Here is a 14930-nt window from a genome sequence, read left to right as displayed (position 1 = left end):
ATGACTGTTGCATAATTATCATCTATTGGGCTTAATATAGGCTGTTTTCCTGCCCTTACATGTCATTCATCAACATTCAAAAAAGTTGTTGTGTCACTTAGCAGTATGCAAACAAGCTAAGCAGAGCTGAGCAGTGCAAAAACTCACAGAACTGTGGTTTTACAGAGGCTTAGCTCCAGGCAAACATTGGTAGGCATTAGCATGTTTATGCACTGCTTAGCATGAATGAGCAGTGCTTAGCAGAGTGCAGCAGTACCAAAATTCACAATAGTTTCATAAAATTGTAAAAAAAAAAAGCATTGCATTAATTTACAGTCATATTCTGCCTGTTTTGGACTCAAGCCCAGGACCTACTACACATAAGACCGCAACTCTACCCATGTAGGTAGTTGGATAGCATAAAAATTAGTCTACTTTCACATATACTACTAGGCTACCTGTTACACCGCACCTCACAAACACGCTTAAACACAACTATAAATAAATAATTAATTATATCTGGTTTCTATTTTTAGATGTCTTGCAGGTGTTAGCCATGTATGTATGAGCTCTGCTCGGCTCTGCTGCATGACATCCAGTTTTTATTTTTAGATGTCTGCCAGGTATTAGCTGTCTATATGTGAGCACAGCTTGACATTACTGCACTCCAAGCTGTGCCGTGCAAACATGCAGTAAAAAAAAACAGTAATTAAAAAAAAAGAATTACACATTATAAAAATGACATATTATACAGCTGACACACTTCACAACATTGCAACAATGGTGGGGAGCATTTCAGGGAGCCTCACACTCATATGCAGCCACGGGTAGCTGCTACACTTCTACCTACACTGATTGAATATCCATGTTCCTCAGCTTTCCCTCGGCAGTGTGCCATAATTAATATGCATGGCGCGCTGCCGAGGGGGAACCATGGCCATCTACACAGAATCTACACTGTGCTCACACGGATTTTATTAAATCCTGGGGAAAAGTATTTTATAAAGGAGCAATACAATTTTTTTATGATCAATAATGTATATTGTTGTTATATTTATGTTTTTGTATTTTTATGATGGTGTGATAATGACTAATAATTAAAAATATATATAAGGGGACACCGTTTGGTATTCCTGATGAAGTTCATTGTGTGTTAATGAATGAAAACACTTAATATATGTTGGATTCCTGGTTCATCTGTTGTCTTCTGGTGTTCATGTTGAATTATTTTTCAAAGTTTTGGATATGATAAGATTGTGTCTCACATTTCTGATAGAGAGCCAATACAGTGTGCCAGTATGTGAAGGCTGGGGTCTACTTCAATTTACCGAAATAACAGATAACCAAAACATAAATTGTTGAGAGGACATCAAAACAGCAGTACAATGAACATTTACGTTACTGAAACTCATAACAATGAACAACCAACTGTAGATGTTACACAGCTCTCCCGACACCCTAGACAGCAACAGTTTCAGTGTTTTTTTCTAAAAAAGAATCATCAGCTGCAGATGTTACACAACACTCGGAGCTTCTGAATGGAGATTGAGGTAGAGTGAGGACTGGGAAATTTACCCTTTTCTCCACTGTAATGCGATCTCAGAGTTAGTGCATATAATAAGCAGGGAGTGTGGGGGGAGTGCAGAGTTCAGGAGGTCTTGCCCCCTGCAAAAATGTAAAAAAAAGGTAGATTTTTGTGTTGAAATCATATTTCACATGAATACTTGGCTGTTCATTGTTATGAGTTTTAGTTATGTAAATGTGTGTTGTACTGCTGTTTCGATGTTGTCATCTTGACAATTTAAGTTTTGGTTATCTGTTATTTCAGTAAACGGAAGTAGACCCGAATAAAGAGTTGGATAAATAGACAAATGTACAAATGAGATGGTAACCATGAAAGAAGTAGAAAAGTATCTGATAGAACTTCAATGAGGCAAGGCACAGAACGCAGCCAAGCTTCCCAGCAGAATACCTCACAAGTTTGCACCATTGTTTATAGGCTTCCTCTAAACCACAGAAAAGTTTGTGAGGCTTGCCTGTTTATCAAAAATAGTACTTCAGGCTTCCCCATACTAAAAAAGTCATATTTATGGCCTGTAAATAAGATTGCCCACAAAAAATGTAACACATGTAGACTTGAAAGAGATTTGGCTTAGAACATTGTTTTTACTACTGATTTGCATTAAAAATGCATATCCGTTGACTATTATTTAGCCTGGTCCCACCTAAAATGGAATAATGAATAGTGAACATTGTAAGTATTCAATATTTTCAAACTTTGTTGAGGCTTCCCTGAAACAGACCCATACCTCATTAATGAGGTTGGCCTCTCCTTTAGAAAACATACATTCTCTCCCTGGAAACCAGAGTGGTATTACAGGACTACAGAGTGGCAGCACTGATACCTTTGCAGAAGGGTTACTCTGAAGAACCATGACAACCATAGGCTTGTTCACATTACTTCAAGCTCAGCTTAAGTCATATAAAATTCTAAATGGTAGAGCAAAATAGTTCTTGAATGTCAGTAGTGTTAGGGATTGACAACAGCATCCCTTTATGCAGCAGTGATCTTGCCTGCCCAATTTTATCCAGTTTCATTGCAGGGTCATCAAACAGATTTACCAAAGTAATATAATGGATGTGGTATATGTGGATGACAGCCTTTACAATGACTATGCAGTCTGAATGAAACAGAGTACAAAGGATTAGTCCAGATAAAATCACTTTAGGTAGCAGATCTAAGAGATTTTCTCTCTCTCTCTTTCTGATACCCCTGTGGGAGGAATAAAGACACTGTGTTGCAGTTTCACATGGTTTATTCTGTTATGTAGGTTGATGAACAAGTGTTAAGAACAAGTGTCCATCTGCATAGTCATTGTAAAGTGATTTTATCTGAACTAATCCTTTGTACTCTGTCTCTTGTTAATCCTATCACATTCTGTGTCACAGGTGAAATACCAGACTTCACTCGAGCCCTTTGGATTACCTCTGTTTTTAGGTTTGTGAGAAAGGGCATGGGGAGAGAGATCAAAATATAAAGGTAGTTATAAAACTAGATAACTGTCCAGGAGCAAAGAATAGCAGCTGTAGATTAGTTGTCTATGAAAAAACAGTCGCCCATGAATCATCACAAGGTCTGGCATTACAACCAGTCCTATTTAGGATAGTTGTGTCAGATGTCACACTTAAATTGGGCAGCAGGAATAATCTGCTTAAATCTACTCTAAGGCTGGAGTAACAATTACAGATGGTAGTATTAGTTCCTGGTGATATCTTCCCAATCAAACATTGTGAGCAAATAACTGACATATAGGGTTAAACATAAGAAAATACAATATAATATACTCTGATGGAGGAAATCCAATGAATACATGCTAGCTAGGCAGACTAGAACAGAAAAAGAAAAAACTATGGAGATTATACATAATTCTTGGTGTATGCATTTAGTCAGTTTTTATTTTAAATTTATTAACTGGAATATAACATTGATCACAAATGACTGATTTTACTCTCAGCACAGAAAAGACAGACAAAAAATACAAAGGTGGTGTATTCAAATTAAAGTAAAAAGTGACTATGATTCTAATCAGCATCCACATTTGTAGTATATAGTAATTGATAACAAAAACATACGTAGCAATATTGGGCATATTAAGAGGGTGAACTGGCTAAAGTTATGGGTATGGGCTCAGATGATACTGCAGTCATCCTCCCATTTTACAGGATATTTGGTACGTCCATGTCTGCCAACCACTGTAGGAAATACAACTAAAGACTGCAAAGCACCTTAATTCAATTAACGACATAACTGGCACAGGGGGATAGACATGCCCATAGTGTGGGAGGAGGAAGGGTAGAATAAAAATGCAAACTGGAGCAATCTCATATAGGACAGTAACATTGCAAATAACACCCCCAAGGGTGGGCTTTTGGCACACCACACCACCGCTCAGCAAGTATCTATTGTTTATGCACAAAAGGATGTATTCCCAAAGGGGAAAGTATGTTGATCCATGCAGTGATGTGAGTAGCTCATCTCCCTACCTTGAAATGGGGTTGGAACTATACAAAACATGTTCAGTTGTTAAAATGAAGGTGAGGGCACAAATAACCCTCATTACTGCCTGCATAATGGCTTCCCCATACAGCTCTCATCCTGTATAGTTCTGGGATATAGTCCCTCATATGGAAGAATGAATGAGCAGATTCTGACTGCAGATGGTTTCTTTGACTGGCAAACAAGGAGACAAAAATGACCTAGGAAAAAAGAGAAAAGGACTTGCATAACAAACACAAAGCAAAACTACAAAAACTAATGAGAAGAATTGAAGGACAGAAATGAAAAGAATATCTCTGATGGTTTTCTATATACACACCAAGAGAATAAAAAGATGTGGAGGTATGTTATGGAGACACTGGATTTTCAAACAGTAAGTGGATGGGATGTAGCTGTGAAGGAGATAAAGACTTGAGAGCTGGCAATACAGATTTCAGCTGGCCAGGACATAACATTAGTATGATCTTCAAAAACATTAATTAAAAGAGAGAGAGTGTGGTAAGGCCCAAGAATGAATTATCAGGGAGAATTGTGTAATGTAGGTGAATAGATTGGTTCAAAGTTTCCTCTGACAGACAGAGGGAGGAAGGAAGGGGCAGAGTAATGTCAGATGATAGGGTGATTTTTGTACTTAATAATGAATTTACTTTGTAATTTTTGGGAATATTTTGTGATAGAGTCATGTCTGCTTGAGATTTTATTGGATAAAATATGACGTGTTCTTTCACTTCACCCATTTGAATGGAAAGAAATTAAGAGATGACATTCTGATGAATGGCATGTTAAAATAAAGGAAAGAAAGCACTTAATTACACAAGTAACCTGGGTCTTTTATTTGAAATTATTATTATTTTTTTATAGTTTATTAGTGTCTTTGATGTTTTTAAATATTAACTATTTTAGAGGACAATCAGTTCATCTTTGGAATGTAAGAGGAAAGTGATCTATCCAGTAGAAATGCACGTGGACAATGGGAGGGCATGTAAATTCCCCACAGAGGGGACTCCAGTTAGTATCCACCTCAGAGAAACAAGTGCTGAAATTCAGCAATGATAACCCCTCTGCTAGACTGCTACTGACACCTACATGAGCATGTTTAATTTGTATAGGTACTCTACTTGTATCTTCAGGAGAAGACAGCTTGGTGAACTAAATATGGACTTTATGGCAAGCTGTCCTCCGTGTCATCATCTTCACTTATACACAATGTATATCACATCACCAGCAGCAGTAGCAGTCCTGTTTACAAATGCATATGCTTGAATGTTTTCATAATGTACACATAATAATCTAATTTATTTCATATTAAGCTATTTCTTAAGGACTCAAGGCTCTAGGCAGGGAATTTTGCAGAGACAAAGTACAACACTGAAGGGGTCAAATTAAATATGTATATATTTAGACTGGAATTCTGATACAATAATGCTGTACTAAAAGTAAGCATCAGAAGCATGATTGTGTGTGTGTGTGTGTGTGTGTGTGTGTGTGTGTGTGTGTGTGTGTGTGTGTGTGTGTGTTTAAGGTCAGATCTGTTTTAGATTAGACCCGATTCTTTTCTTTATTTCTAGGCGCACTCTCTTTTCTTGTTTTTAACCTGATTCTGCTATGGTTATATTTTAAGATAAAACTGTCAAGAGCACTTTCCATCTTCTTGTATGTGTCAGCTGCTTCTTAAATTCACAATCCTTCATTGTGGTATAAGAGGCTGTAACCCATTAAGTGCATGTAATATCACAACAATAATGAATGATGTCAGGAAAGGAGAAAGAAACAGGAATCCTCACACTGTATAACAATAAAAGTTCTGTTTTCATGAAAAATGTACGCATCATTGAAAATATGTAAATTTCTGCACAGCAGCTGAGGAAGGTTGAGGTGTTGGAGATAAGGTGCCTGAGATGGGTAGTAGGATGCACAGATGAAGACGTGAAAACATCAGATCTGATGCCAAAGTTGCCCCAGTTATAGAGATGAAAGAGAAAAGATCATGATTGTTCAGTCATATATGCAGAAAAACAGAAGATACTTTGGAAAAGCAGATTTAGAAGAGACAGGAAAAAGGCAACAGCTGATGACATTCAGCCAAAGAGATGAACTGATTGTGAGAGTTGGGCATGACTGCTGAAGAAGGTAGGAGAGTATCTCTGATATGAGAGAGCTAACAAAATTTGACAAGACCATAACTACATACAGACTGGGAGTTGTCAATGATAAAGATGATGATGATGATGACTGAAAAGATAAAGCATTCCATGGATATGAAATACAGATAATTAGATCTTTATATTAGTACTTTAAGTCATTATGAATCTTTTCAGACTGGCTTGAGTCTTCATAGTATGACTTTTTTTTCCTTTTCTTTAAATGAGGAGGATCTGGTAAATGTAAAGGCTTCTTTTCATGATTACACCAGATCCACTGGTTTGGTTGAATGATCTTGATAAATCACACATTATATGCACAGAGATGATCATCATCATCTTCTTTCAACTGTTCCTGTTAGGGGTTGCCACAGCGGATCATCTGTTTCCATTTCTTCCTGTCCTATGCATCTTGCTCTGACACACCAACCACCAGCATGTCCTCTCTCACCACATTCATAAACCTTATCTTAAGCCTTCCTCTTTTCCTGTTACCTGGTAGCTTCATCCTTAGCATCTTTTTCCCAATATACTCAGCATCCCTCCTCAGCACATGTCCAAACCAATGTAATCTTGCCTCTCTGGCTTTGTCTCCAAACCTTCCAACCTGGGCTGACCCTCTAATATACTTATTCCTGATTCTGTCCACCCTCGTCACACCCAGTATAAATCTTAACATCTTTAACTCTGCCACATCCAGCTGTAACTCCTGCCTTTTTGTCAATGCCACTGTGTCCAACCCATATAACATAGCTGGTCTCACTACCCTCTTGTAGACCTTTCCTTTCACTCTTACTCGTACTCGTCTTTCACAAATCACTCCTGGCACTCTTCTCCACCCAATCCATCCTGCCTGTACTCTCTTCTTCACCTCTCTTCCACACTCACCATTACTCTGAACTATCGATCCCAAGTATTTAAACTCATCCACCTTCACCACCTCTACTCCTTGCATCCTCACCATCCCTCTATTCTCCCTCTCATTCACACACATGTATTCTGTCTTAGTCCTGCTGACCTTCATTCCTCTTATCTCTAGAGCATATCTACATCTCTCCAGAGTCTCCTCCACCTGTTCCCTACTCTCATTACAGATCACAATGTCATCTGCAAACATCGTAGTCCATGGGGACTCCTGTCTGATCTCGTCTGTCAACCTGCCCATCACCATTGCAAGTAAGATATGCACAGAAATGATGTACAATCAAAAACCCTCCCTGCAAGATGAAGTACATTATTACTGCTGTAAGTTTTATTTATTTGTGTTATACTAACACACATTATTTATTTATTTATTTTATTTATGCTTTGTTGACTGGGTTAGTCCCACTAGGCCAGTGACATCCTTTCAAGGAGAACCAAGGTGGCATTCACACTGACTTTAGGAAAACTGTCCAAGGCAAGATGGAACTTCCCTAACTCTTTCTGAGGAGAGGAAATAAAGCACTCTTTGGAGCTGCTAGGTGGTGCTGGAGGGCCACTACTGCAGTTCTGGGAATTCCAAGATGGAGGAGGGTGTGGCAAAGATGGAGAGAGGAACAGAACAAAACATACTGAAGGAAAGAAAATAAAATGAAATAGTTGTTACAGAACCGAAACTCAAATGATTGGAGACAACAGTTGATAAATTTTGTCAACCAGAGTTAAAGGAAAGAGAGGGAGCACAGTGGAGTGACACAGTGGAAACAGGATTAAAGCAGGAAGAAACTGAGAGGTTGGAAACAGAAGTAAAGGGTAGTAATTGGAAAACATTCTTGTTATTCTCAGATGGTATATTAGTCAGTTTTAAGAGTTTACTTCTGTAACATTTTTTTTTTATCAGAAATATTACCCAGGTCCATGAATTCAAGAAAGCTCTCAAAAGCTACCTAAACAGTACCTGGACCTGTAACTGTAATCACCCCACTTGAACCCCACCCCCCTTATTTTTCTCCATTCATAGGTTCATAGGTTCATAGGTTCATACTAGGCTATCTGCCCGAGGGCATTTACAAGCCTAGCCCATCGTTTTGTGGCTTAGGCCACCCCTTTAGTATGGGGAACTATACCCATTATTTTTCTGTGCCTCTGTCGAGCAGTGACACTGAGGTAATCCCTGGGGTATATCTGCGATCTCCCATCCATTGGTCAAGATTTCTCTTGAACAAGGCCAGCGAGGTGCTCTGCCTCACATGTGCCGGGATTTTGTTCCACAGCATAGGGAGTCTTTGGGTGATGAATCTATCCCTCCAGCACGTCCTATTAATAGCCGTGTCAAGGTTTAGGTCTCCGCCCTTGTGGCTCTGATGGATCTAGATTTTTGAGGTGAAGCATATTCATCAAATCTGGGTTTGACATGGCCTTGTATGTTAGGCAAAGGTCACCTCTGAGCAAGCGACTGAATAGAGCTGGAGTTCTTTCAGTCGGGCAGCATAGGACAGATTTTGAGACCCTTTATCCTTTTGGTGAGGAACTTTTGTGGCCTCTCCAGCTGCTGCAAGTGTCGGGTCAGATACATTCGAATGGGGCATTGTACTCAATCATTGGTCTGATGAGTGATGAGTAAAGGGAGACTATGACCTCCCTTGATCTAGATGAGAATCCCTTCATGATATGGTGGGCAATGTAGAAGGTCTTCCTAACTACTTTAGCTACATGGGTGTCGAATGACAGACTACTATCAACCTGGGTCCCCAGGTCCTGATAACTTCTTCTGTGCTCAGTGGATTGCCACCTATTTGGTAGCTAGGGGTAACCTTGTTTTTCCCGAAGGGTATGACTATGCATTTTTGGCATTTAACTTTAGGCCGTGGCTCTGGCACCAGTTATCCGTTTCTGTGAGACCCTTCTGAAGGATATCTGTGTCAGATGTGTTTTCTACTATGGCGCCCAGTTTGCAGTCATCTGCAAACTTTGTCCATAACCCTCCTGTGTTTGCTTGTACTTGGAAAAGTAGATGCCAAACAAGAGTGGGCCCAGGACTGAGCCCTGTGGGACACCACTTGTGACAGGCTTTGAGTCTGACATGGCGCCAGCAGCTCTGACCCTGTGGGTTCTGTCACTCAGCCAGTTTGCAACCCATCTTGTGATGTATGGGTTGACATTTAAACTGATGAGTTTTCAATGATACCCGAATGGGGTATTGTATCGAAGGCCTTAGCCAGATCGAGGTAGGCTGTATGGACTGCCTTTCCCTCATCAATGGCTTTGGTGACTGTTTGAAAAAGTCAACCAAGTTTAAAAGGCATGATCTGCCTTTGACAAAGCCAAACTGGGTTGGATCCAAAGTCTGCAAATTCCCTATGTCTTTATTTATGAGGTCCATTATGATCCTCTCCATGGCTTTGCAGATAAGGCTTGTCAAGCTAATGGGCTGGTAATTTCCAGGGTCGGTGGAGGCACCGCCTTTGTGAAGTGGTACCACAGTTGCAGTGCGCCACTCCTGGACGTATCCAGAGGTAAGACTTTGATTAAACAGCTGTCCTAGCTGTGGGTTTAATTCCTCATTGAGTTCATGGAGCACACAGCCGGGGACACCATCAGGTCCCATGGATGCTGTGTTTTTGCTTTGGAGAGAGCAGTTCTCACTTGGGCGCTGGAGATGTTTGGGGGCTGCAATCGTTTGGTATAGATATCTCTCCTTTGGGGAGGGGAGAAGTTTGCACTGAACCTGTCAGCCAGTATGTTGGCAATGTCTGTAGGATCAGTAATCTTCACATCATTTTGAACTAGCTCTGAGCATATCTGGGAGTTTCCTCCCAGGTTTCTAACATAGCTAAAGAAGGCCTTATGATTGTCTTTTGAGTCTTTAGCTATTTTTCTCTCGAAATTTGCTTTGGATGATTTTATGAGAGCTCTTAGTTTTTACTTATAGTGATCAAGGGTGTCTTACCTTTTAAGGATTTTGCTCTATCTTGTAGTAGCTTCCTCCTTTTGTTGTAGAGTTTGTTTATGGCTGGGGTCCACCAGACTGGATGCTTGCCTTTGGTACAAAGAGTCTTTGTTTTGCTTGGGATTGCCTTATCCATGCAGTCCTGCAGGTGCTGGTAGAAGGCATTTGTAAGTGATTCAGCGGCTTGAGTACTGTTTTCCCGGCTCGGGGCCTTAAAGGAGACAACACTAGTCTTTAGAAGTGTGAAGTCGGCTTTTGAGAAGTTCTTTACTGTGGTCTTTTTATTTCAGGTGGGGGTGGGATGAGGACCTCCAGCGAGATTAGTTTGTGGTCTGATCTCACCAGTGAGGGGTACACCTCCGGTGTTGAACATTGTGCTCCCATGTTCGTGATGATGAGATCAAGTATGTTATCTCCTCTTGTGGGGATGGTGACTAGTTGTTCCATGGCATTTGAGTTTATGAATTCCAGGAACTTTTGGGCTAGGGTGTTTGGGCTTGAGTAGTGTTCCCAGTCTATATTAGGGTAATTGAAGTCACCTAGTATGATGGTGTTTGGTGATACATTTATCCCCTCTAGTGTTTTCAGGAAGGCCATGTGAGGTTCCTGAGTTTGTGAGGGTGGCCTGTAACATGCTACAATTTGCAGAGCAGTCTTGCCTATGGTTAATTGCACCTGGATGGTCTCCGATGCATCGTGCGTTGCCACCAGTCTTGAGGTGTGGGTGTCCTTGATGAATATGGATACGCGCCTGCTTTGTTAGTATTGTGGAGATTTTGGAGACAGAGGGCATGATATGAGGTAAAACCTGATAGCGCCGGGGTGCTCTCAGGAGCCTTGAACCAGGTTTCTGTCACAGCACAGACATCGATGTTCTCCATACTGAGAAGGGCCTCGAGTGCGTGCATTTTGGGATTTAGACTTCTGGCATTGAGCAGCATTACCCTTAGTTTTTTCCTTTTTGTGTTCTAGGGTGGTAGGTTTAGAATTTGAGCCTTGCCTAAAAAGGCACTATGGGGTGGCAAGAGCCTTTGCCAATATCCGAATCCCAGGGTGACAGGTGCAAGCCGTCCCGCGTGGCTTGTCCAGCATGTCATCCCAGGCAGACAGACACTGGATCCCCTTTGAATGACACCAGTGTTTAAGCCAATTGTTAAAGCTGATCATCTTATCTCTGTATTGTGGCATCATTCTTGGTGAAGGTAGGATACTGCTCAAGGTCAGGGTCATACCTGTCTGGGCTACATAATCAGAGAGCTCCTCAATTTCTCTTTTCATGTAGTCCAAGGAGGTACGTCTCAGGTCGTTTACACCAGCGTGGACAATGACTGAATCATATTTGTACCTGCTGTTGAGAGACCTGAGTGCTTGCGTTATGTGGCGGATTCTAGCGCCCGACAGGCAGCTTACTGTGACCTTCTCCTTACTCAGTCTGGTGAGCGGGACGTCAGTGTGTCTGACTATGGAGTCACCAATGACTAGTGTGTCTGGCATTGTGTTTGGCCTTAAGGGCTGTGACTGTTTGACACTCTGACTGTGAGGTCTATGTGTTGCAGGTGTTGTGTTCTGAGGTGGTGGTTGTTTGGGTGTCTGCTTTGGTGGCCTCTGCTGTTTTGGTAGATTTTTGATCAGAGCCTCCAGTATGTCTTTGTGTGTTTATGTGTATGATTTGAGGTTGTAATGGTAATATGTGAGACTGGGTCTATAGTGTGTGTGGTAACCTTCTCCTCCTGACTGGTCTTGCCAGTCCTATGTTGAGAGAGCTCAGCCTCCAGTTTGGCCGTGTAGTTGCATCTCGCATGTATTTGTGTTTTGTGGGAGGAGGAGAGGGTTGTCTGTGTACATGAGGCAATTGTAACATTGCCTCAATATTCCCAGGTTCACCAGCTGAGCAGGAGAGGACACTAGCAACTGATCCCTCGACATGCTAGAAGGAATAGACAAAAAACTTTAAAAAGATTCTGGGGGACGTGGGTGACCGAGAAATGGGCGGTTGCCTTTTTGGGGTACTATCTATGACAAGAGTGCCGTATCAAGGTAATAAGTACTGTAGGAGCAAGTGCTACGTTTAACAGATAGAGAATAGTCTACTTGGAGTCAAGTAGAGATGATCTTTTAATTATAGGATACGCTGATTAGATCAGTAGTATAGTTCGAGGAAGGTAGTTTTAAGGAAAATTTGAAGAGTGGACTTTAGGTAGCCGAATAGCTTAAACCTGCTTAACCGGCGCTGCCCTAGTGTGCAACAGTAGCAACTCGCTAAAAGCGTGCTTTATAGCAGGGGCTGGAAAAGACAGGAAATGACCCAAATTGGCCAACAAACCACAAGTCACTGCCTAAACCACTCCTCCGAGGACAAATGAAGGAGTTATGGAAATGACCCTAGTGGCCAATAAAACTACAGTTTCAAGTCAGTAACCACCTCTCCGGGGCAGGGAAGCTGCTCAATGTTAGTCACTCCCACTGATAAACACAGAGACCCTCCTTCAGCCCAAGCAAAATGGCCTCACAGAAACTTTCAAACAGTTCAGGAACAGCAAGCCTGTAACTGAACTTTTTAACTCTCAGAAAAGTGGGAAAAAGCAAGATTTTTTTGTTTTGTTTTTTACAGAGATAGCAGAGGTTCACAAGTAATATCAAGTTATAACAGTGCAGTAAATGACCCCACACAAGAGTGCTAGGTCAAGGACAGAAAATATGCAAGTTTTAAGAAAAACGATTTAAAATTAAGTGCAAACAGGAAATTCAGCAAACAGCTTTTGGTTGTGCTCTAAATACAGCTACTAATACAGAAATCAAGTTTAACACGCCAGAAAATGCTCAAGCTAGGCAGCTATGCAGAAAAACTTAGCAAATAAACAGAGAAAAAATACTTAAAATCTCAAAAGTGGCTCCTTCTTCTCTCAGCGTTTTCCTCTTGGAGGGTGCTTCACCAACAGCCAACAAGCCTGAAAAGACGCTCAAACCACGAGGCAACTAGGTTTTAAGAGAGGAAGATGAAGGAGTTATGGAAATGACCCCTAGTGGCCAATAAAACTACAGTTTCAAGTCAGTAACCACCTCTCCGGGGCAGGAAGCTGCTCAATGTTAGCCACTCCAACTGATAAACACAGAGACCCTCCTTCAGCCCAAGCAAAATGGCCTCACAGAAACTTTCAAACAGTTCAGGAACAGCAAGCCTGTAACTGAACTTTTTAACTCTCAGAAAAGTGGGAAAAAGCAAGATTTTTTTTGTTTTGTGTTTTTACAGAGATAGCAGAGGTTCACAAGTAATATCAAGTTATAACAGTGCAGTAAATGACCCCACACAAGAGTGCTAGGTCAAGGACAGAAAATATGCAAGTTTTAAGAAAAAACGATTTAAAATTAAGTGCAAACAGGAAATTCAGCAAACAGCTTTTGGTTGTGCTCTAAATACAGCTACTAATACAGAAATCAAGTTTAACAAGCCAGAAAATGCTCAAGCTAGGCAGCTATGCAGAAAAACTTAGCAAATAAACAGAGAAAAATACTTAAAATCTCAAAAGTGGCTCCTTCTTCTCTCAGCGTTTTTCCTCTTGGAGGGTGCTTCACCAACAGCCAACAAGCCTGAAAAGACGCTCAAACCACGAGGCAACTAGGTTTTAAGAGAGGAAGATGAAGGAGTTATGGAAATGACCCCTAGTGGCCAATAAAACTACAGTTTCAAGTCAGTAACCACCTCTCCGGGGCAGGAAGCTGCTCAATGTTAGTCACTCCCACTGATAAACACAGAGACCCTCCTTCAGCCCAAGCAAAATGGCCTCACAGAAACTTTCAAACAGTTCAGGAACAGCAAGCCTGTAACTGAACTTTTAACTCTCAGAAAAGTGGGAAAAAGCAAGATTTTTTTGTTTTTGTTTTTACAGAGATAGCAGAGGTTCACAAGTAATATCAAGTTATAACAGTGCAGTAAATGACCCCACACAAGAGTGCTAGGTCAAGGACAGAAAATATGCAAGTTTTAAGAAAAACGATTTAAAATTAAGTGCAAACAGGAAATTCAGCAAACAGCTTTTGGTTGTGCTCTAAATACAGCTACTAATACAGAAATCAAGTTTAACAAGCCAGAAAATGCTCAAGCTAGGCAGCTATGCAGAAAAACTTAGCAAATAAACAGAGAAAAATACTTAAAATCTCAAAAGTGGCTCCTTCTTCTCTCAGCGTTTTTCCTCTTGGAGGGTGCTTCACCAACAGCCAACAAGCCTGAAAAGACGCTCAAACCACGAGGCAACTAGGTTTTAAGAGAGGAAGATGAAGGAGTTATGGAAATGACCCTAGTGGCCAATAAAACTACAGTTTCAAGTCAGTAACCACCTCTCCGGGGCAGGGAAGCTGCTCAATGTTAGTCACTCCCACTGATAAACACAGAGACCCTCCTTCAGCCCAAGCAAAATGGCCTCACAGAAACTTTCAAACAGTTCAGGAACAGCAAGCCTGTAACTGAACTCTTTTAACTCTCAGAAAAGTGGGAAAAAAGCAAGATTTTTTTTGTTTTTGTTTTTTACAGAGATAGCAGAGGTTCACAAGTAATATCAAGTTATAACAGTGCAGTAAATGACCCCACACAAGAGTGCTAGGTCAAGGACAGAAAATATGCAAGTTTTAAGAAAAAAACGATTTAAAATTAAGTGCAAACAGGAAATTCAGCAAACAGCTTTTGGTTGTGCTCTAAATACAGCTACTAATACAGAAATCAAGTTTAACAAGCCAGAAAATGCTCAAGCTAGGCAGCTATGCAGAAAAACTTAGCACTCCTCCACTTCCTCCTTTTCCTCTAATTATCTCATAGAAAGTAACCTTCTCTTATGACAAGACAGTCTCTTTCTAATGCCCGTGCTCCTTCACTTCTTAGTACTGATAA

Source organism: Protopterus annectens, chromosome 6.part0 (assembly GCF_019279795.1).
Source record: "Protopterus annectens isolate FY-2018-M chromosome 6.part0, PAN1.0, whole genome shotgun sequence".
NCBI lineage: Eukaryota > Metazoa > Chordata > Ceratodontiformes > Protopteridae > Protopterus > Protopterus annectens.
The sequence above is the reverse complement of the archived record's forward strand: the minus strand, read 5'-3'. Positions refer to the sequence as shown.